The sequence below is a fragment of the Ipomoea nil genome, unplaced genomic scaffold (genome assembly GCF_001879475.1).
Source record: "Ipomoea nil cultivar Tokyo-kokei standard unplaced genomic scaffold, Asagao_1.1 scaffold3100, whole genome shotgun sequence".
NCBI classification, from domain to species: domain Eukaryota; kingdom Viridiplantae; phylum Streptophyta; class Magnoliopsida; order Solanales; family Convolvulaceae; genus Ipomoea; species Ipomoea nil.
In genome coordinates this window covers 1618242-1643483 of record NW_017619528.1, presented here as the reverse complement: position 1 = coordinate 1643483, position 25242 = coordinate 1618242, and the positions used below count along the sequence as shown (strand labels likewise).

The 25242-nt window shown below is 39.1% G+C and overlaps 1 pseudogene; it reads right to left on the bottom strand.

Moving 5' to 3' along the window:
* LOC109166488 overlaps positions 1-23829 on the bottom strand; it is a 46883-nt pseudogene extending 23054 nt beyond the window's left edge.
* Positions 23830-25242: the final 1413 nt, after the last annotated feature.

Genomic DNA, 25242 nt, shown 5'->3' with positions numbered 1-25242 from the left:
AAATGGTGTTAAAGCACATAGTGCTTATATATCTTTCTAACCGTATATCTACATACATATGTACAAGTAGAAATTATCTAGATATGCCAAATCTTACCATTTAAGAGTGATAAGATGGTGTGATGATAGAATGTCTTAAATGAGCACACCTTTTTATGGTAGTTGTGCACAATAAATAGTCTAGAAAGAATAGATTTCTCTCCCTTCCATCTACATAAAAACGTGTAGATACATACATATTATTTTCGAACAGATTTAGTGCTCTTTGAATTTTATTTCAGGTAAAATCAGTCCGAGTATCTAAATTTTTGGCGCCACATCAGCAGACAAATTGGATGGAGAATATATAACCTAAACTAACTATCAGTTAGGTCAAAGGTTGGAAGCTATTGGAATATCAAAAATACCCCTCACTTATTAAAAGTCAACGTTTAATTGTGAGGATATTTGTGTAAAGACACCTCCTTTCTACCCAATCGGTTGGAGAAGCCACCATTACACTCAAATTTTCAAAAGCTTTTCATCTTCCATAGCCGAAATACAAACCTCTTCTTCCAAAAATTCTCAATCCCTCAAATCTCCTAAAAATATCAATCGCATTATGGCCACCATTGGAGATACAAGCTCACAACCGAATGAAGAACACACCACACAAACTCAACCTTGCAAAGCTAGCAGTGGGAATCAAGGCCGGAGGAAGTTTTGACCCTCAAGGATTTCTCAAAGAAGCCGAGAACTCTCCTCTTGCACAAAGAATCATCAATGCACTTCAACAAAGCAATCTAATGAGGTTATGTTCTTACTCATATTCTGGATTTTATGATGAAGATGTAGCAGAGTTTTATATGAATGCCAAGGTTGTTGGATGGACCATTGAGTCCACCGTGAATGGAACTCTCATCACCATTGATGAACACGAGTTACACACAACCTTTGGGCTGCCCATATCTAGTCCAGAACAACCACTGTTGGACTTAGATGTTCATTTATATGATCATACGGAAATTTGGACAGAAATTCGGAATGAGAATACTTCTCTCGAACCAAATCTTTTCGGTCAAAAATCTGAGTTGAAGTTGGAGTATGAAATGCTTGTTAAAATTCTCTACAAATGTGTGTTGTGCAAATTAAATAGCATGGAAGATATTTCACCCGTAAGAATTGGTTATGTACATGCTATCATGAATGTTGTTAGGGGTGATTGGAGTAAGCTTGTCTTGAGCCGAATTGCACAATTTGTGAAAGGTGCAAAAATAAGGAATGGGAAGTTCAACCGTATATTAGGGTTCGGTTTGCTCATTAGAGAGATTATCAAAAGAAAAGGGTTGACTATGAGGTCAAAGAAGCCTTTTGGGAGTAATAGAATCCTGTTTAAAGATCATGAAGTGATTAGTGATCTAAATTCCAAAAGAAAGAGGAAGCCGAGAGGTATCCCAGCTAGAAAAAGACCAGTTGCAGAAATTCTTGGTCTACCCTCTCAATCCCATGAAAACCCTACATCAAGACAAAATCCAAACACAAGCCATAACCCTACCTCAAGCCTTAACCCTACCACAAGTCAAAATCCTACCACATGTCTTAACCCAAATGCAAGCCAAAGTCTCTTAAATCCTTTTTCCCAAATTGCCGAATTAGAAACAATGTTGAATGAGGAGATTCATCAAGTTGAAGGATTAGACGTTGTATTAGTGAATGAATACCGTAGAGTCCTAAATTGGAGAAAATGGAGACTTGGTCCTTATGATGAGTTGATGACTAAGGGACCAAGTATGCATGAAGAAGAATTGTTTTCACTAAATTGGATTGGCAATTTTGATGTTTGCCATGCAACCTTGTTGTCTACGGTAAATGGAGCATTTGTGAACAAATTGTCGAGTCAATTTTCAAAAACCGCCACAAAAAATGTTTTTCAAAAATTAAATATGATTATAATGTGTTTAATGGATACCAATCACCTAAACTTAGATCAGTGAGTACAAGGTGGATTTGGTACCAAAAATGACTAACACCCAAGACCAAGCAAGTTGGGTACCTAAAAATGTTTAATTCATTTGCAGGAAGTTTGGTACTTCGATAGTGGATGTTCTAGACACATGACTGGAAACAAATCAAGTCTTGTGAATCTTAAAAATATCGAAGGACCAAAAGTCGTATTCGGTGGAAATGAACGATACGGCATAACAAAAGGAATCGGTACAATATTTCAAAATGGTTTAAAAATCGAAGATGTATCCTTTGTTGAAGGTCTAAAATTCAACTTGTTGAGTACAAGTCAATTTTGTGACAAAGGATATCTAGTAAAGTTCTTCAAAGAGAAGTGCCAAGTGAAAAATAATTCCACAGGATAAGTTGTTCCCGAAGGAATAAGAAAGAAAAATATGTACGTTGTGGATTGGAACACAACGAAAGAATCAGTGTGTCTACTAGCAAACAACTCACACGCAACAAGTTGGGAATGGCACAAGAAGTTGAATCATCTAAACTTCAAAACTATCAACAAGCTAGCAAGAAACAAATTAGTTGAAGGTCTGCCCGACATTGTCTACAAGAAAGATCAAATATGTGATGCTTGCCAAAGAGGAAAGCAAGTCAAGACATCTTTCAAATCCAAAGCTCAAGAATCTACAACAAGACCGCTAAGTCTACTACACATGGATCTATTTGGTCCAGTAGACCCAGCAAGTCTAAGTGGTAAGAAATATACACTAGTTGTTGTTGATGACTTTTCCAGGTACACATGGACAATATTTCTCAAAAAGAAAAATGAAGTGGAGCAAAAGTTGCCAGAGCTACTGAAGCTACTACAAAATGAGAAAGACTTGAAAATTGCAAAAATCCGAACGGATCGTGGAACTGAGTTCGTGAATCAAGTGATTGAAGCCTACTGCAATTCCCAAGGAATTCTACATCAATTATCTGCTGCACGTATACCTCAACAAAACGGTGTAGCCGAAAGAAGAAATAGAACGCTAAAAGAAGCCGCACGAGTGATGATTACGTCAGCCGAGCTACCTAAAAGATATTGGCTGAAGCAATCAACACCGGCTACACACAAAATCGGAGCTTGATACATAAGTCTTACAATAAGACTCCGTACGAATTATGGAAAGGGAGAAAACCTAAACTCAACTATTTCCATACTTTTGGTATCAAATGTTTTATTCTTAATGGTAAAACATATCTAAAGACTTTTGATGAGCGTGCAGATGAAGGAATATTTTTGGGATATTCATCTACCAGTAAAGCATTCAGAGTATTGAACAAGAAATCAATGGTGGTAGAAGAATCAATTCATGTCACATTTGATGAAGCTCATATGAAGGAAACCCAAAGCAACAAAATGATCAGGAGATTTGTCAAGTTGAAAAATTATTTAATGATGCTGACATATCTTTTAAAGATCAAATTGTACAGGGTATAGAGCAATTGGACATTGATTGCAATGGTGAAGAACACATGGAAGCCAATGAAGATGCACACGTGGAAAATCAAAACTCTCAAGTCAATACACAAATTGGAGATCAATCTGATGAGCAAAATGTGTCTACCTCCAATTTACCTACTGAACAAGGAAACGTGGAAAACCCATGCAATCTACAACCTGACTTAAGATGGCTCAAAAATCACCCTCCAGAGCTAGTAATTGGAGATCCACGGAGAAGGAGTAAAAACAAGGTCCTCAAGTATAAATTCTTTATTCTCTTGTTTTCTTTCTCAGGTGGAGCCCACAAGCATTGAAGAAGCACTAAGTGATCCAGATTGGATCAATGCAATGCAACAAGAGCTTGAACAGTTTAAGAGAAATGACGTATGGGAATTAGTTCCAAGACCTGAAAATTACAATGTAATTGGAACAAAATGGGTCTTTTCGAATAAAGCTAATGAGGATGGAATCGTCATTCGAAATAAAGCACGTTTAGTGGCAAAAGGATATTCACAAGAAGAAGGCATAGATTTCGATGAAACGTTTGCACCCGGTTGCAAGACTAGAAGCCATCAGAATATTTCTAGCTTATGCCGCATGCAAGAATTTCACTGTCTATCAAATGGACGTGAAAAGTGCATTTTTAAACGGATTACTTGAAGAGGAAGTCTACGTTGAGCAACCTCCCGGTTTTTGAGGTAAAAGGTGATATTAATAAGGTCTACAGGTTAAAGAAGGCGTTATATGGGTTAAAACAAGCACCGAGAGCTTGGTATGGACACCCTATCAATGTTCCTAATTAACTGTGGTTTCAAAAAGGCCTTGTTGATAAAACTTATTTAGAATTCAAGAAAATGATCACATTCTATTGGTACAAATTTATGTTGATGATATTATCTTTGGGAAGTACTAATAAAATTCTTTGTGAGAAATTTTCTAAGCTTATGCAGAATAAGTTTGAGATGAGCATGATGGGAGAATTGAATTACTTTCTTGGACTACAAGTAAAGCAACTCAACGAAGGAATATTCATCAATCAGGCCAAGTACACAAAGGATCTTATAAGGAAATTTGGTCAAGATGGAAAATCCTCAATCAAGATCCCGATGAGCACATCTTTACGATTAGATAAAGATGATGAAGACAAGGATGTTGACGAAACAAAATATCGAGGAATGATTGGATCATTACTATACCTCACTGCAAGTCGACCAGATATATCTTACTCAGTGGGAGTATGTGCCAGGTTCCAGTCAAAGCCAAAAGAGAGTCATCTTCTTGCCTACCCAAGAAAATCATCCGATACTTAAAAGGAACAGTCCAATGTGGGATTATGGTATCCCAAAGAAGGTAACTTTACACTAACTGGTTTCTCAGATGCAGATTTTGCAAGATGTAAAATCGATCGCAAAAGTACCTCAGGAACGTGCCAGTTCTTAGGAGGAAGGTTGGTTTCATGGTTCAGCAAAAAGCAAAACTCCATAGCTACAAGTACAGCCGAAGCTGAATATATAGCTGCTGGAAGTTGTTGTGCGCAAATTCTTTGGATGAAACAACAGCTGAAAGATTATGGCGTGAATTGTGAAAATGTCAATATATTGTGTGACAATACAAGTGCTATTGCCATAACACATAATCCCGTGTTACATTCAAGAACAAAACACATTGATGTGAGACATCATTTTATCCGGGATCATGTTGAAAAGAAGGAATTATCAATCGAATATATCCCGACCGAGAATATATTTGCTGATATTCTCACAAAGCCTCTGTGTGAATCAAGATTTTCGAAATTGAGACACGAAATGGGCATGATTGAATTGAGCTAAGTTTCTAAACTCTATTCTATTTATAAGCTCAATTTTTCATCTGATATTTCGACACTTTATCTGATTTAAATTTTCGTGCCTATGTGTCACTCATGCAAAAAATGTCACATCTTTTTAATGTCCACCTATATCTATTAAATGGTGTTAAAGCACATAGTGCTTATATATCTTTCTAACCGTATATCTACATACATATGTACAAGTAGAAATTATCTAGATATGCCAAATCTTACCATTTAAGAGTGATAAGATGGTGTGATGATAGAATGTCTTAAATGAGCACACCTTTTTATGGTAGTTGTGCACAATAAATAGTCTAGAAAGAATAGATTTCTCTCCCTTCCATCTACATAAAAACGTGTAGATACATACATATTATTTTCGAACAGATTTAGTGCTCTTTGAATTTTATTTCAGGTAAAATCAGTCCGAGTATCTAAATTTTTGGCGCCACATCAGCAGACAAATTGGATGGAGAATATATAACCTAAACTAACTATCAGTTAGGTCAAAGGTTGGAAGCTATTGGAATATCAAAAATACCCCTCACTTATTAAAAGTCAACGTTTAATTGTGAGGATATTTGTGTAAAGACACCTCCTTTCTACCCAATCGGTTGGAGAAGCCACCATTACACTCAAATTTTCAAAAGCTTTTCATCTTCCATAGCCGAAATACAAACCTCTTCTTCCAAAAATTCTCAATCCCTCAAATCTCCTAAAAATATCAATCGCATTATGGCCACCATTGGAGATACAAGCTCACAACCGAATGAAGAACACACCACACAACTCAACCTTGCAAAGCTAGCAGTGGGAATCAAGGCCGGAGGAAGTTTTGACCCTCAAGGATTTCTCAAAGAAGCCGAGAACTCTCCTCTTGCACAAAGAATCATCAATGCACTTCAACAAAGCAATCTAATGAGGTTATGTTCTTACTCATATTCTGGATTTTATGATGAAGATGTAGCAGAGTTTTATATGAATGCCAAGGTTGTTGGATGGACCATTGAGTCCACCGTGAATGGAACTCTCATCACCATTGATGAACACGAGTTACACACAACCTTTGGGCTGCCCATATCTAGTCCAGAACAACCACTGTTGGACTTAGATGTTCATTTATATGATCATACGGAAATTTGGACAGAAATTCGGAATGAGAATACTTCTCTCGAACCAAATCTTTTCGGTCAAAAATCTGAGTTGAAGTTGGAGTATGAAATGCTTGTTAAAATTCTCTACAAATGTGTGTTGTGCAAATTAAATAGCATGGAAGATATTTCACCCGTAAGAATTGGTTATGTACATGCTATCATGAATGTTGTTAGGGGTGATTGGAGTAAGCTTGTCTTGAGCCGAATTGCACAATTTGTGAAAGGTGCAAAAAATAAGGAATGGGAAGTTCAACCGTATATTAGGGTTCGGTTTGCTCATTAGAGAGATTATCAAAAGAAAAGGGTTGACTATGAGGTCAAAGAAGCCTTTTGGGAGTAATAGAATCCTGTTTAAAGATCATGAAGTGATTAGTGATCTAAATTCCAAAAGAAAGAGGAAGCCGAGAGGTATCCCAGCTAGAAAAAGACCAGTTGCAGAAATTCTTGGTCTACCCTCTCAATCCCATGAAAACCCTACATCAAGACAAAATCCAAACACAAGCCATAACCCTACCTCAAGCCTTAACCCTACCACAAGTCAAAATCCTACCACATGTCTTAACCCAAATGCAAGCCAAAGTCTCTTAAATCCTTTTTCCCAAATTGCCGAATTAGAAACAATGTTGAATGAGGAGATTCATCAAGTTGAAGGATTAGACGTTGTATTAGTGAATGAATACCGTAGAGTCCTAAATTGGAGAAAATGGAGACTTGGTCCTTATGATGAGTTGATGACTAAGGGACCAAGTATGCATGAAGAAGAATTGTTTTCACTAAATTGGATTGGCAATTTTGATGTTTGCCATGCAACCTTGTTGTCTACGGTAAATGGAGCATTTGTGAACAAATTGAAAGCCAAATTGGCCGAAGATACTGTTGACTGCACTGTTCAAGGTGATTTGCCTACTGAAGAAAATTTCTTAGTTGATATGGCCGAATTTGTGACAAGGGATGTTGAAGAAAATGTCACGTATGGTGTACACTTGATGGATAGTGGCTTATATGATGTGAGTGTGTTAAATCTCACTGAAATAAGTCAAGACCAAAATGCCATGCAAGCTAGTCAACATACGGAGGAAATTCAATCTATTAATGCAGAAAGTGCACATGGTGACACTCACGTGTTACATACTCCAGAAAGGGAAGGAAATATAGTGGAAAATCAAGCTCAATCTCACATGCTTGAAGCCGATTTTGCTCAAGAAGGAGCAAGGTGTTTTCCCTCATCCCGAGAAGAGCAAGTACTTGATGGCACACCTACAAATGAGAAATTTGAAAATCTGGAGAAAGTTGTCTTAAGCCTTGTTGACCGAATGGAGAACATGTTTCAAGGGATCTACACTCATGTGGATCAAGTTGTCAATATTCAAGGTGGAAAATTCGAAGCATCTTTTGATGAAAATCGGAGAAGTCAACAACATTTGATTGATACCCACCAAGCACTTGAAAGATAAGTTGGAAGTTTGAATAACAATGTCAAAGGGCAACTCAATGAGTTCTATATTTAACTTTCAGAAATCCTCAAGAATTCTGGAAAGGCAAATGAAGCAATTGCCGTGAACCAAAGCCAAGGTATTCTTAATGTTGTTCATCAACATGAAAAGCAGATTAGTGATGTCCACACGGATCTCATCTCAGTTAACACCAAAGTGGGCTGTCTTCGGGGTTCTTATGAGAATATTTCCGAATCCATTTCATCTCTTCGTGAATCGGTTCATATACTTCTTGATTACGCCAAAAAGGGGGAAGAGAGATTCAGTCATTTGGAGAGCATGATTGAGATGATGATGACTGCCATGGCTAGCAGAAATGTTGGCACAAGCAGTAGTAGAGGTGGAGGAGGCAGATCTGCTGGAAGAAATGCACCAAGAAAAGGAGGATTGGAGTATTGGTTCGGTGGTGGTGAAGCTGGCAGTCCAGGAGGATCAAGCAGTGCAAATACCACTAACCGTTCTTTTCGTGATATTGTTTGTGCAGGAGGAAACATTGAGCAAATAAATTGGTACAACCGTGCAGCTCTTTATTTGGAATCCACACGGAGAGATGGTAGAGTTGAAATGCCAAAGTTGGTGACTTTGAATGATCTACCAAAACGAAAGAAGAAAAGTGGTCCTAGTGATCAAAACATGTGGGTTTCAAGTGAAAATTTCAGAAGAATTCAAAGCTATGCTAGAGCCTTGATGATTATGGTTCTAAGGGACTACATCAAAGTCAATGATGCCGAACTACAAGATGGAAAAAGTCTAGAAGAGTGCATCATATGGTATGAGGAAGGTATACTGCCCGGGAGCAACATCACTGAAGCTTTCAACTACTATTCAATTGGGCAGGTATGCAACAACTTTGCCATTAGTGACAATTTCGTTGATGTTCAGAACCATATTAACAATGTGCTCAAGGAAAAGAGAAACAAAGTGATTAGATGATTTGTATGATTGGTACAATTTTTGTGGTCCACGGGTACAAGAACCCATGAAACAATTTGAAATGATTTGAATTATCTGTTTATGATGCCATTAAGTTGTTTCTTAATTTTATTATTTGTCTTGAAAGGTTATATTTTTAGCTTAGAGTGTATCAAATCGCATAAATTGGAAAAATGCAAAAATTCATTATCATTAAAATTCCAAAAATGCGAAATAGGAATATAGTGGCTAAAAATACCTTTCCTAGAGTCAAAATCATTTGTTAAACTCATCTTGGCTATGTCAATGGAAATAAAATCTTTTGAAAAATAATTGTTTTAAAAGACAAGCCAAATGACTGAGTATAGGTTTTGGCGTCATCAAAAAGGGGGAAAATTGATAGGAATATTTTTTGTAAGTTTTTATGAGCCAAATGTATCTTTAGATCCCCTTAGTTTTTATGTCTTTAGTACAAGCATCATAAATCAGAATATTGAAATCAGAAGGAATCTACCATAGGAAGAACAAAATTAATTTGAGAAATTAATTTTGGTCCTACGAGTATTCATCCATGAAAGAAGCATAAAGCAATGGCGTTGCAAGGAATAACCGGATGAGCCTAACGGCGAAATGGTAGAAGTCCTTACTCTAAACGATCACACCCGAGATCGATTCCCCCAAGGACCTATGTTTTTAATAAGGCAGATTTTTGAAGGAGCTCGATGTGTGCTCAAAAGAGCACAATGTGTCCGAAGGAGCACGATGCTCACCAAAAGAGCACAATGTGTGCTAAAGGAGCACAATGTGTCCGAAGGAGCACGATGCTCACCAAAAGAGCACAATGTGTGCTAAAGGAGCACAATGTGTCTGAAGGAGCGCGATGCTTACCAAAGGAGCACAATGTGACCAATTCTGCTAAGAAGCACAATGCTGATAAGGAGCACAATGCCACCTAAGAAGCACAATGTTGTCTAAGAAGCACAATGTTGTCAGAAAAGCACAATGTAAAGAAGCACAATGTTCAAAGTCAAGGAGCACGATGTTCAAGTCAAAGGAGCACAATGTGGCAAAAGAGCAAGATGATCATAAATTGGATAAATTCGAAGGAATTTACTCCAAGTCCTCCCACATGCCACAAGACTCCAAAATTGCCTGAAAGACATTTGATCAGAACGGAAAAAATATTTATGAAGGCATGAATATAAAAACTTATCCTAGAAATAAATTCTATCTGATGAATTTATTTCAAAGATTCGTTGGATATTCAAATTGACAATTAAAGTAATATTTTTAGAAACAACTAGAAAATCAAAGTTGTGCTAGAAATAATTACTTTGTCAGGCAAGTTGACAAATCAAATCAAAATTGAAGATCTACTGTCAACAATATCAGGCTATGAAGATTCAAAATTCAAATATCAAATTATCCCACTCCAACGGATATATTTGATTGAGTATAAAAAGCCATGAAGACTTGAAGACAAAGGGCGTGAGAAGAACAGAGAAAAACGAGATAGAATACAAGTGCAAAATTCAAAAGTGCTAGTGCTCAAATATTCAAAGAGACTTAGTCTGAATAGTCTCAAAATCTAGTTGGAGAGAGAAATACAAATCCTTGTATTAGTAAATTGTAGAAAGAGTATAGCTGTGTGCAAAATACTCTAGTGAGTGTAGCTGTGTGCAAAACACTCGTAGTTGCTAAGTGTAGCTGTGTGCAAGACACTTAGTTGGCGTTGAGTATAGCTGTGTGCGAAATACTCGGGAGTTGAGTGTAGCTGTGTGCGAGACACTCAGAGTTGGGTGTAGCTGTGTGCAAGACATCCGGAGGAAGTGCCTGTGTAGCACTTGTTCACTATTGTAACTGTGTGTGAAAAATAGTGAATTTCTCCTAGAAGTGAAAGGAGAAAAGTGGACTAGGAAGATTACGCCACTTCCGAACCACTATAAATTGCCTCTCTCATTTACATACCGCACTTACATTATTTGCTACATTTATCTATCTCATCCGACTAACCCGTTTACTATTCACAGTTAATCTTAATCATCCGGGTTTAGTGTGTTCTCACGTATGCATGTGACTCAAACTTCTCGAGCTTAAATAGTGATTTATTCTAAGCAAGTTTGACGTGTTGCATGTAACATTCGTCACACGGTCGAAGTGATACGATATTTATTTACAATCTTAAATATTGTCATTATATATTGAGTGAACCATCTCCTTTATATATTTAAGATATCTCTGTCACTTTACATATCATTTGTACCTAACTTACTTAAACCTGCACACTTAATTTACTAAGTTGAGCATAACTCTTTACTATTATTCCGCTGTGCAGTACAAACTTGCTCTATTTACTTGTGACTTAGAGTTGAAGTTACCAAAGAGTAATTTAATTTAAAAAAGGTTGAAAGTCTATTCACCCCCCCCCTAGACTTTCACCACCCTATCGGGACCAACAATTGGTATCAGAGCAGTTGTCTATTTGAGTCAATTTTGACTGCTAGACAGATCTCGAAAAATCAAGATGATGAAAAGAGATAATGCTCTTGCTCAAAATTTATTATTTTCCCAAGAAAAATTTGACGATTGGAAAATTCGCATGCAGGTACATTTATCCGCATTACATGATGAAATGTGGGAAGTGGTTACGAGTGGTCCTATTGAGATTTTGCAAGTCAACACTTCATCTGAACAAACATGTGAGACTCCGCAATACATTCCAAAACCGAAAGTGGAATGGTCTCGTGAAGATAGAACAAGAAATAACTTGGACAATATTGCCAAGGACATTTTGTTTAAATCTATCGATGACACGATATTTCCAAAAGTTCGAAAGTGTCAATCCGCGAAGGAAGTTTGGGAAACGCTCATTCAAATTGGTGAAGGAGACGAACAAGAAAAGGATAATAAGCTCACTATAGCATTAAAGAAATTCGAGGATTTCAAAATGCTAAACGGCGAGAATATTACCGATATGGAAACGAGATTTGCCAAAATCTTAGGAGAGATTAATGATCTTGGAAAAGATATTAATCAAAAAGAAATCTCACTCAAAATTCTACGTGGTCTACTATCTACATGGGACATGAAGGTCACAGCCATGAGAGATCATAGGGATCTAAAAACCCTATCAACCGATATTTATTTACAATCTTGAATATTGTCATTATATATTGAGTGAACCATCTCCTTTATATATTCAAGATATCTCTGTCACTTTACATATCATTTGTACCTAACTTATTTATACCTGCACACTTAATTTACTAAGTTGAGCATAACTCTTTACTATTATTCCGCTGTGCAGTACAAACTTGCTCTATTTACTTGTGACTTAGAGTTGAAGTTACCAAAGAGTAATTTAATTTAAAAAAGGTTGAAAGTCTATTCACCCCCCCCCCCCTCTAGACTTTCACCACCCTATCGGGACCAACAGTTTGTTGGATGGGTTTCTCGCCATAAGGGCCGAGACTTACCCGAGTTTGGTGAAAGAGTTTTATCGTCACATGGTTGTGACAAAGGAGGGCGATAAGTTGGAGATCACCTCTAAGGTGAGAGGTGTGAACGTTGTGTTGTCTGAGAAGAGGTTGGCTCAGTTGTTGAGTTTGTCTGCTACCGGAGTGGCTCAGTACAGTGGTCATTCTTGGGTTAGTACGGATACCATGGGGTACTGTGACTATTTGAGCTATCTGTTGGGCCGTACGAGTGGTTTCACTCAAGCCTCTAGGCCGGAAAGGAAGTGGTTGTCTACGGAGCAAAGGATCTTGGTGATGTTGGTGTCAGATTGTTTGTTGCCTAATAACAACAAGAGCAGTTTGTTGGGTAAGTTGGAGTGCACCTTTGCTTTCTGTCTGAAGAACATGGTTAAGTTCAACCTGCCTGCTTTGATGATGCAACACATGGTGTTTTGCCGGGATCATAATCGGAAGAGCTTGCTGTATGGGATGGTGCTGAGTTGGATCTTGGTTAAGAAAGGTGTTAGTGTGGACGGTTGCCTCCCGAATGCCGTGGGAAAGATGGTGTTGGATACCACCAATCTCCGGAGTTGTAATCTGTTTCGGTTGGATGATGGTGAGTACATCACGCTTGAAGAAGTTGCAAGGAAAGCACCTGATGAGAGGGCGGAGTTAGCTGCTGAGCTTGGAATCCATGCTGGGAAGTTGAGCCTCGCAGTCCAGAGTTTGGGAGATGACGAGGAAGTTGAGGAGAGAGCTGACCAAGAAGAAGAGGTAGGAGCACCGGAGACCGCCGAAGCTGAAGAAAGTGATTCGGACAGTGAGGGAAGCCGGAGAAGGAAAGAAGCTCGCACAAAGAGGGAACATGACGTCGTCGCCTTGCTTCGTCAGCAGAACAGCATGATCGCCGAAGGCTTTGTGTTTATGAATGCGCAGTTCGTCGCAGTGCATCAGAGGCTGGACCAGATTGAAGCCAGTTCTAGCCACAGAGACGAAGACGAAGAGGAGTCCGAAGAGGCCGAGGAGTCCGAGAGCGAGGAGTTTTAGTTTGTGTTGCGGTAATCCCGTTCGCTTTTTCCTTGTTGTTTCTTTCTTAGCGTTGTTAGCTTGGTGATAGGTTGTTGTGTGCTTTGTGTGCTTTGTGTGCTTGCTTGTTTTGTTTGTTGCCTTGTTGTTTAGCTAGTTTGATAGTGGTGTTTGGAGTTAGTAGTTTAGTTCTTGGTTGTTGTCTAGAAGTTGGTGGTTGTGTTGAAGTTATAGTTCTTGATGCTCAATCTATCCGTTTGTTGACCTCTTGCCAACCCTTGAATATGAAATGTCTTCTTTCTTTCTTTGCAAAAATTCTTTGCTTTGGAATCCTTGTGAGCTCTTTTGGAGTCTTTGACCAAAAGAGTTATTCTTGAACTTCTTGTCACAATGTCGTTTCCTTTTCACCGTTCGCTTTTAATTCGTCGGACTCAAGCTTCGGGGACGAAGCTTCTTTGAAGGGGGAGAGGATGTGACACCCCAAAAATCCACATTCAATCCATGGATTAATTGAGTAATTAATCATATTTTTATTTGAGGAATTAATTCCTAAAATCCTGATTTTTAATACTCAAGGACTAGTATTTGACTAGTCAACCTTAAAGTTGTGTTGTACCTTGAGCTTTGAGGGGAGTTCCCTTGTTCCTTACACTTTCTAAGGGTTAGTAAGGGTATTCTTGTATTTTCACCAAGAGTTAGTATTGTAACCTAACCTAGAAGACTTCTTCATTTCATTCTCTACAGTTCTTAAAAATTAGTTCTACCTTCTCTCTAGAAAAGAAGTGTAGCTTATTCTCCAAGCCAAGTTGAGACCCTTGTCAAGATTCCAAGATTTGCTTCCAAGATTCAACCTTTCACCTATTTGGGCATCTAGGAGGGTAAGATCTAAGTTCATATTGTGTTTTTGGTTCCATCTTAGTTGTCTTTTTCTTAAAGGTAGGATCTTTATGATCTTTTGGTTTAATCTTGAAGTGGGTTTGGAAAGTAAGCCTTGTGGAGAGCTTGTTGTGGTGTAAAGTGAAGTCTTTTGGTCTTCAAGAGGTAACCCATGCTCTACAAAACCTATTTTGCTTACCTATATGTGATTTCTTGGATTCTACATGTGTTTTGTTATGAAATGTGAGGGTTTATGCATTGTCTTGTGATATTGCATATCTAGATCTTGTGTTTAGGGTTCCTTTGTGCCATTGCTTGGAATTTTCCATGGTTCAATTCATTTTTTTGTGTTTGGTAAGATTTGGCATGTTTTGGACTTGAATTTGTGTTTGGAGAAGAAAATCCCCGAAGGGATTTGTTGTGGAACAGGGATGTTCCCGCGGGCGGGGCACCACCCGCCGGCCTACCCGCGGGTACATAGGCCTATTGGGATGTCTTCCCGCGGGCGGGACCACGGGTGGGGCACTACCCGTGGGTGCACCCGCGGGGAACACGGTGTCGTTCGTTCGGGATTTGTTCCCCGTGATTTGTTTGACTCGGTATTTGGTCTTTTGGCTTCCCGTTGTTCTTTTGTGAAACTATTTGAGCGTCTTTTTGATGTTTTGTATGTCTAGAACAATATGGTAGGTATCCATGAGGACTTTGGTGTCTTGAATCGTGCTAAGTGTTCAACATTGTGTTTCGTTGGACCAAGAGGTGTCTTGTGTGTTCCTCGGAACTATCTTGAGTTTCCCCGTTGATAAGAATGCTAGTATGTTGTCTAAATGCTAGCGTGTGTGTGGTTTGTTCCTTCCGATTGGTTGATGATAACTTGTGTTATCCATCGTTGTTGTCGTTGGGCTGTGACCCGTTCCTTGATTGAGTATGTTTCATACCTTCGTTGTGATCCGTTGTTTGACTCTTGTTGAGTTGTGGTGCATGTGTGGCTCTACCTGGATTGCACGATTAGTGGCATGGGACACTAGTCACCAAGGTATTGCAGCGGTCCTCGTGGTGGCCGTGACGTGATTATGGAGTTGTGGCCTGAGTGATGGGTCCACGTTTTTGGGGGATAACATGTGTTATTCGGGCATGTGTTGCCGTGATTGGTGGTTTTCGTTGGTGGTTGTTGGTGGGGGACGACGGTCCCGGGAGAATAAGGTTGGACTAAGAAGTACAGGGGTCCTGGAGGTAATGGTTGGAAAGAAGATACAAGGTTGGGGGTAGCCATAAGGTTGGAACAGGGCATAAGGAAGACATACCAACTCGTGATGGGTGATGTTGCGAGGTCTTGTAAAGCCGGCGTTGTGTGATCTTCTCTCGTGACATGTGTAGTCACGGAGGCTTGTGTTGTTTTGGCATGTGTTGTCGTTGGGTGACTCTTTATCCTTGTGTGTGGTTAACCTTTGTGGTTTGGGATGTGTTCCCGTGTTATCCTTGAGAGTGATGAGTCTTGTGTTGACAGTTGATCTTGGTTTTGACTTATATATATATGTATTCCGTTTCGAAAATGGTTTTTAAGACTTATATTTATTTATTTATGATACTTAATGGTATTGGTGGGTTACCAGCATTATTCGCTGACCGGGCGTCGTCCCAATGTTTATCTTTGTATCTTTCAAGTGATGTTTAGACGAGCGCGTAATTATTAATTGTGCTTATCTTATCTGTCTTGCCTGTTGTAAACTGTATATGCGCGGTATAACTGCTGTCTGTGCTTAGCCCTATCTGTAGAGTCTATCCCTGTTTTAAAAGCTAGAGTTCGTAGGAGATATCCTCATGTTCAAAATGACTTTTCATATATCTATATATATATATATATATCTATATGTACTGTATTTCAACGCGTTGGAGTGGGTTACCAGCATCTCTCGCTGAACAGATATATTTGGCTTTCAGGCACAGACGAGTAGATCACTGGAGCGCGCTAGAAGCTTGGACGTAGCTTAGATAGTTTTTCCCTTCCGGCTTGCATGCCATGATTTAGTATTGATACTATTTGAGGATATTAGTTAGTTAGCCTGTGCACCTGAGTTCTCTAGCTCAGGTGTGGCATAGCACCCCATACTCTTGTATTATGTTTTGGGATTTAATGAGATTTCACCTTTATTTTATAAGTTTTAAATATCCTGAAAATCTGGGGTGTTACAGGGAGGCCATGGAAGGAGATTATAGCGAAGAAAGTAGGTTTTGTTGAGACATGGGTTACCTCTTAGCCTTAATTAATCATCCCTTGGCTATTAAGGTTCTTCCCTAAAAATTCCATCCGTTTTGATCTCCCTAGGCTTTGTGGTGGGGAGTCCCTTGGGAATTCTTGTGTGTTGATAATTATTGTGGTGTGACTTCTAGGTGCCTCCTATGTCCTTATATATATATTTAGGAGTCCTAATTAGGGTCTGAATGGTATGGGTTTACTAATTCCATTCCTTATAGGATTAAGGGCTTCTTTTAGGGATAAGGGTCCATGGTCCATGGTGGACCATATTAATTAATTAAAGAGAATCCTAATCATAATCTGAATAGTAAAGGTACATTTTCTTTATTTCTAATAGGCTTATGACTCTAGTTTAGGCAAGGGTCCACGATCCGCGGTGGACCATATTAATTAATTAAAGGGATTTATAATCAGATTAAATCCATTTTAATTATTATTAATGGAATTAATTAAATAACTAATTCGGGATTGAGGGCCGTAACACGGGGTGTTACAATTTTCTTCTCCAAACACAAATTCAAGTCCAAAACATGCCAAATCTCGCCCAATACAACAAAATCACTTGAATCATGGAAAATGCCAAGCAATGGCACAAAGGAACCCTAAACACAAGCTCTAGATATGCATTTTCACAAGACAAATGCATAAACACTCACATTTCATATCAAAGAACAAGTAGAATCCAAGAAATCACTGATAGGTAAGCAAAATAGGTTTTGGTAGAGCATGGGTTACCTCTTGTAGACCAAAAGACTTCACTTTACACCACAACAAGCTCCCCACAAGGCTTACCTTCCAAACCCAATTCAAGATTAAACCAAAAGATCATAAAGATCCTACCTTTAAGAAAAAGACAACTAGATGCCCTACTAGATGCCCAAATAGGTGAAAGGTTGAATCCTGGAAGCAAATCTTGGAATCTTGACAAGGGTTTCAACTTAGCTTGGAGAATAAGCTACACTTCTTTCTAGAGAGAAGGTAGAGCTAATTTTTAGGAAATATAAGGAATGAAATGAAGAAGTCTTCTAGGTTAGGTTACAATACTAACTCTTGGTGAAAAGTCAAGAATACCCTTACTAAATCTTAGAAAGTGTAAGGAACAAGGGAATTCCCCGCAAAGCTCAAGGTACAACACAACTTTAAGGTTGACTAGTCAAATACTAGTCCTTGAGTATTAAAAATCGGGATTTTAGGAATTAATTCCTCAAATGAAATAGGATTAATTATTCAATTAATCCATGGATTGAATGTGGATTTTCGGGGTGTCACATCCTCTCCCCCTTCAAAGAAGCTTCGTCCCCGAAGCTTGGGTACGACGAATTAGAATCAAACGGTGATAGGGAACAACATTGTGACAAGGGGTTCAAGAATGAATCCTTTTGGTCAAAACTCAAAAGGTTCTACAAGGATTTCAAACAAGAAAGGAGGCATAACAATTCAAGAATTGTCAAGAATTTAGCAAGAAGTAGATTGAGCATCACAAACTCTATGCTTAACTCCAACATCTATTTCTACCAAACACTAAGAACAAGACGACCAACACAAAACACCACTACTACTACGAAGCTAACTAAGCCACAAGGCTACAAACAAAACAAGCTCAAAAGCAACAACAAGCAACCAAACAACGACGACAATGCCTAAAGAAAATCTACTACAAGGAAAGAGCCGCACAAGGTAACCACAACTGTAAGAAGGACTCGCTCTCCGACTCCTCGGACTCTTCCTCGGCTTCTCCTCTACGACTCGAGCTGGCTTTGATCTGGTATAGCCTTTGGTGCATAGCAACAAACTGCATCTTCATGAAGGCGAACTAACTAAACCAACTACACAAGCTACAACCTAACAACTACGGCAAACAAGAGAGAACGACTGAACGCACAACTGAGGAAACAACTACCGACGAACCTACTAACAAAACAATCAAGGGATGCAACAAGGTTCCACAACGAAAACGGTCGGCTTGCAAAATGAATGACAAAGCTTAAGAGATGGGTTGCAAATGAGGTTTTAAGAAATAAAGGTGTTCGCCACTAACCAAGTATGATAGACAGGTTTGGTCACAACGAAGTTCAACACCAAAACCGTTGATTAACAAAATGAGAGACAAGACTTAGAGATAGGTTGAAGGTTCACAAAGGTAAGAAAAGAAAGAAAGATAAGGTGATAGATAAAAGCTTTACCGGAAAGGAAAGCTAACTTCACACCGAGCCTAACTCCTGCTAAAAACTAGCCAACGATCTACTCAAAACGAGATGGCTCAGCAAAGGAACAAGCCACAACAGAAACTGACACCACAAAAACTCTAAGCTAGATCACTCGAGATCACGGAACTAGGGTTGCATCTTCAACTGCTCTCTGCTGACTTCTTCAACCAAGGGAAACAAGGTACTCCCACTACTTAACTTGAGCTCGGCATCTACTTGAACTTGATCCGTCACTTCTGACAAAAGCTTCAACCGCTAGATCCAAAACACGAGTTGGATGTCCTTCTCTTCGGCTCTTGGGCTAACTTGATGTTGGCTACCTACTTAACACTTGCATTAGCACACCACCTCCAACTCTCTACAAAGCAACGCTTGAAACTTCAAAACTTCGGTCCGGATGAAAGGTTCAAAACAGGAACGGTAACAAAGGAGAAAGGTATCTCAGGGGAAAGAAGGCTCACAAGAATGTCTAATTGCAACCTAGCCCCATTGTAGAAATTTGGGGTGACAATTGGTGAGAAATATGAGACAATTTAATTAAATTGGACACCAATTAAATTGATCACACGGCCATCATACCCATCCGAATGTCCAACCTCAAAATTGGCTTGTATGAGCGCACTCACAGAATCTTCCAACCTCCTAGCTCTATCCCGCGTTGTAGGACCATCCAAAACGTGTAGTGGATCTCTACTCTCGTCACCATCGATGTCCTCAACATTTCCCCCCTCCTCAGGAGGATTCGTCCACAAATCTTCAGGATCAGCATTAAAGGATGAAAGATCAGCAACATTAAAAGTATTGCTAACACCATACTCCCCTGGGAGAGCTAACTTGTAAGCATTGTCATTGATCCGAGACACCACTTGGAATGGCCAATCGCCCCTTGGTAGTAACTTTGACCTCCTTTGGGCAGGGAAACGCCCCTTCCTCATATGCACCCAAACCCAATCGCCTGGTTGGAAGACAACTTGTTTTCGTCCTTTATTAACTCGTGTGGCAGTTTGCTCATTCCTTTTAGTGATCCGTCGGCTAACTTGCTCATAAATGGATTGGACCCATTTAGCCTTTTTCGCTCCATCTACATTGCAATAATCTTTAACTGCAAAAGGGATTAGATCGAGAGGTGTAATTGGATTAAACCCATACACCACTTCAAAGGGTGAAAAACCTGTAGTGCTATGCATATGTCTATTGTAAGCAAATTCAACATGAGGAATATTTCCCTCCCAAGATTTTAAATTTTTCTTAACACATGCCCTAAGTAAAGCCCCCAAAGTCTAGTTCACAACCTCAATTTGACCATCCGTTTGAGGATGACAAGTGGTAGAAAATAGCAGTTTAGTCCCCAATTTGCCCCACAAAGTTTTCCAAAAGTAGCTTAAAAATTTAACATCACGGTCTGACACTATAGTCTTTGGCATTCCATGAAGCCGAACCACCTCCCTGAAGAACAAGTTTGCTACATTACTTGCGTCATCCGTCTTGTGACACAGAACAAAATGTGCCATCTTGGAAAACCTGTCCACCACAACAAAGATAGAATCATGACCTTTATTAGTTCTAGGCAAACCCAAGACAAAGTCCATGGAGAGATCAACCCATGGTTGAGTAGCTACTGGCAAGGGCATATACAACCCATGAGGCATGCTCTTTGACTTAGCCTGCTTGCACACTAAGCACCTATCACAGATTCTATGAACATCATGCTTCATTCTAGGCCAATAAAAATGTTCTTTAAGAATTTCTAGTGTTTTTTGAATGCCAAAATGGCCCATCAATCCACCCCCATGTGCTTCCTTAAGCAAAAGCTCTCGTAAAGAACATGTAGGGATACACTGTTTATTATCTTTAAACAGAAATCCATCATTCAATGAGTATTTCCCAAATGTTCCTTTCACACAAGCAGAATATATTTCACCAAAAACAACATCATTCCCATACAAATCTTTGATATGTTCAAAACCCAAAAACCGTGCATGCAAGGCAGTTAACATGATATGTCTCCTAGAAGCGCATCAGCCACTACATTTTCCTTACCTTGCTTGTATTGAATTACATACAAGAAAGACTCAATGTACTCTACCCACTTGGCATGACGCCTATTGAGCTTACCTTAACCACGCAAGTATTTAAGAGCTTCGTGATCAGTGTGAATAACAAATTCTTTGGGTTGGAGATAGTGCTCCCAATGCTCTAAAGCTCTAACAAGGGCAAAAAGCTCATTGTCATAAGTAGGGTAATTCAAACTAGCCCCGTTCAATTTCTCACTAAAATAAGCAACTGGTTTTCCCCCTTGCATGAGGACAGCCCCTATACCCACCCCGGAGGCATCACAATCTATCTCAAATGTGGTCTCAAAGTTGGGTAAAGCAAGTACTGGTGCTGTGCACAACTTTTCTTTCAGTACGCTAAAGGCACGTTCCTGCTTATCGCCCCATTGAAATCCTACATCCTTTTTAATCACCTCAGTTAGTGGTGCAGCAATAGTACTGAAATTTTTCACAAAGCGGCGATAAAAGCTCGCAAGGCCGTGAAAACTACGTACTTCACCAACATTCCTCGGTGTTGGCCAATCACGAATAGCCTCAATTTTATCACTATCTGCCACAATCCCATTGGCATTGATAATATAGCCAAGGAAATGTACAGACGAGGTGCAGAATTCACACTTCTTCAAGTTAACATACAGTTTATGCACTCTCAACACATAAAAAACCTCTTTCAGATGCCTAACATGCTCTTTAAGGCTCTTACTATAAATTAGGATATCGTCAAAATAGACCACCACACTTTTCCCTATGAAGTCTCGAAGCACGTGGTTCATGAGCCTCATGAAGGTACTAGGTGCATTGGTAAGGCCAAATAGCATAACAAGCCATTCATATAGACCTTGCTTGGTCTTGAAGGCTGTTTTCCATTCATCCCCTTCTTGAATTCGTATTTGGTGATATCCAGATTTCAAATCAATTTTGGAAAAAAAACATGCACCATATAGTTCATCTAACATATCATCAAGGCGTGGAATAGGAAAACGATATTTAATAGTAATTTTGTTGATTGCTCTACAATCAACGCACATACACCACGACCCATCTTTTTTGGGTACCAGAAGAACTGGAACTGCACAAGGGCTTAAGCTTTCCCTTATATGCCCTTTAGCTAACAACTCATCCACCTGTTTTTGAATCTCTTTAATTTCTTCCGGATTACACCGGTAAGCTGGTCTGTTTGGCAATGGTGCCCCTGGCACCAAGTCAATTTGGTGCTCTATACCCCTCACGGGTGGTAATCCCTCAGACATTTCTTCAGGGAAAATATCTCCATACTCTTGCAACAAAGAAGAAACAGCATTGGGCAAATGCTCGAAATTAGTTGTTTGGGCACTAGGCCCGTTATAAAGCATTAAATATATAGGCCTTCCCACTCTAATGGCATTTTCCACTACTCTTTTTTTACAAAAGAAATTTTGTTTTTCTTTTTTCTTTTCACTCATTTCTTTTGCACTCAAATTTTCCTTTTTCTCACTTTTTTTCCTCTCTTCTTTTTCTTTCTCAATTGCTTTCTTTTGGACCTCATAAATTTGTTGCGGTGTCATTGGAGTAAGAGTGATTTTTCTGCCGCGGTGTTCAGAGGAGTATCTATTGTGGAAACCATCGTGCACGACTTTTCTATCATACTGCCAAGGCCTCCCTAATAGCACATGTGCAGCCTGCATAGGAACAACATCACATAAGATCTCATCTTCATACTTCCCCATCTTGATTGGAACTAGCACTTGTTGATCCACTTTGATGTCCTCTGTCTTCTTCAACCATTGCAATGAATATGGAAATGGATGTTTTTGCATATCTAACCCCAATTTGGTAACCAATTCAGCACTTGCTACATTCGCACAGCTTCCTCCGTCAATGATTAAGTTACAAACCTTTCCATGAACTAAGCACTTAGAATGGAAGATGTTCTCACGTTTCTCCTCTTCCCCGTTGGCCTAAATGTTAAGTAATCTCCTTACCATCAAAGCTTCTCCATCTACCGGCCCCACGTATCCCTCATCGCTTTCTGAATTGGACTCCTTTTCACTAGCAGATTCTGCTTCTATATTGTCTTTAGGATCACTCTGTTCATGCTCGGAATCAGTCACAATTATTCCTTTCTTGACCGTCATATTGAACATGTTTGGACATTCCTTAGCAATATGTCATCTTCCCTGACATTTAAAACACTTAATAGTACTAGGCTTTGTAATTTCTTCTTTACCTTTATCTCTTTGCTCTCGGGACTCTTTTGGCTTGCTAGATTCAACTTTAGCATCCAGTTTGTTTCTATCATTGTGTCGCCACGAAGAACTTGATTGAGTCCGAATTCTTCTCCTCTTAAGTGTTCGTTCAATCTTGATGGCCAATTGGACCAACTCCTCGTAATCCACATAGTGTTGCTTGTCAACCTCGTCTTTGATCTCCCAATTCAGTCCTCTATGGAAACATGCCATGGATTGCTCTGAACTCTCATCAATATTAAGTCTGGTCATGAGCTTATTCATTTCTTGAACGTACTCGGGTACACTGCGTGATCCTTGTACCAACCCCTCAAGTTGTTGGTACAGCTCTCGTTGATACCATGAAGGCACAAATCGCCTTCTCATCATAGCCTTAAGTTGCTGCCAAGATGCAATAGGATCTTCTCCATTCCTCATTCTGTCAGCCACAACTTTTTCCCACCAAATGGTAGCATAATCAGAAAACTCAAGAACGGCTAATTTCAATTTCTTTCGTTCAGAATATCTGTGACACTCAAACACTCTCTCCACCTTATTCACCCACTCTAAGTAAGCTTCAGGATCATTTTTTCCTTGAAATTTAGGAATAGACATCTTAATTTTTCCCATGTCATCATCACTACCCTCTATAGCTCTATTTCCTCCTCTATGTCTCCCTCTCTCCGGATTCCTCCCAACTTCTTCCTCATTATCCCCATCACTACCTCCCTCACTATCATTCTCCCTCCCATTTTGCCCTCTATTTTGAGCTCGTACACCATTTTGATTTCCATTCACTTCTCCCTCAATTATCTCAATTTGTTCTGTCAACCCATCAAACCTTCTATTAACCCTCTCAAACTCTCCCCTCATAGCCCGCATCATGAACCTCACGTCGGGGCTTACTTGTTGGTCATCCATTTCACTAGGTCCCGACATATTTAACCTGCACAAAACTTGTTAGAAAAAAAAATAGAGTAATTCAAGGACCTCTCAGCATTCCCTCACTTGCACTCTTTTGGAAGGGGTGATCACTCAGTTTCTTACCACTCGTGTATCTGACTCTCTATTAATCTCACTAAAGTTCACACAAGATGACAAACAAGGCTTCGTCCTTCGAGTTCTTGACAGGTTCCTCAAGTCTAACCAAAAGTACTCTAAATGGGACTAAAACATAACAATTTGGATAAAGGTGAAAAGCTAGGGTATGGTCAATTTAGGCTGGAATGTGTTGTTCAAGTGTGGCTCAAAAGGAAAAACAAATAAGGCAATACTTCCAAACAAGAATTACTGATTGATAGATGATAAATATAAGGATGAAACAAGTAATGACAAGAATCCAACACTTTTTTTTGTATTCTTTTTTTTTTTTTTGATTTCGTTCTCTCTTTTTTTTTTTTTTTTTTTTTTTTTTTTGCAAATATCACTTCAAATCGATAGGAAAACAAGGAAACAGCAAGAATAAACAAAAGTTCAAGCTACACAAGAATTGGCATAATCTGGACAGAAAAAGCTAAAAACGGGATGAAACTTTGAGAATTTTCTGGGAACAGATGGTAACGAATATTCATTCAATTTTTTTTTCAGACTTGAAGTTCAACAAGTTTACTAAATGCAGAAAAAAATTCAGATATAAAAGACACAGGAAACTCTTTTTTTTCAGATTTTCAAAGTTGATTGCGCAAAACTGCGAATTTTAGTAAACTTGACAAAACTTTGAGAATTTTCTGGGAACAAATGGTAACGAATTTTCACTCATTTTTTCCAGTTTTCAATTTCAACAAGATTATGAAATGTAGGAAAAAATTCAAACAAAAAGGACACTAGAAAGTATTTGTTTCGTATTTTCGAAGTTGACTGCGCAAATCTGCAAATTTCAGGCAGTTTGTGTTTTAAACTAAAATTTGAGAAGAAATTTTGTAACCTCTTGAAGTGTGAGAGGAACTTGGCTCTGATACCAAATTTGATGTGATCCGTGGTGCAAGCTTTGTCGTTGTAAGCCTTCGAGTTTTGCAGTAGCAAGCCGAGCTCCACACACAGTGCTTGTATGTTGGGTTGAATGGGTGTTCTAGAAAGGTTATGAGGGTTTGCGGGGTTTCTTTTTGTTGGTTTTTAAGATAGCCTCGGCCACACCTGGTTTATGGTGATACGAGGAAGTTTTAGACCCCACAAAGGGAAAACCTTTGATAAGTCAGAAGAACCTTGAAGAACAAAAGGAGGAGAGCAATCTTGTTGCCAAAATAATTTCAACTTAATCTGATTTCCCCTAAAAGTTACATTATTTTAAGCTATCACATGTTGTGCCAAGAAATTAGGCCTAACAATTAGCAAAAGACTAGGGAATACAAAGTT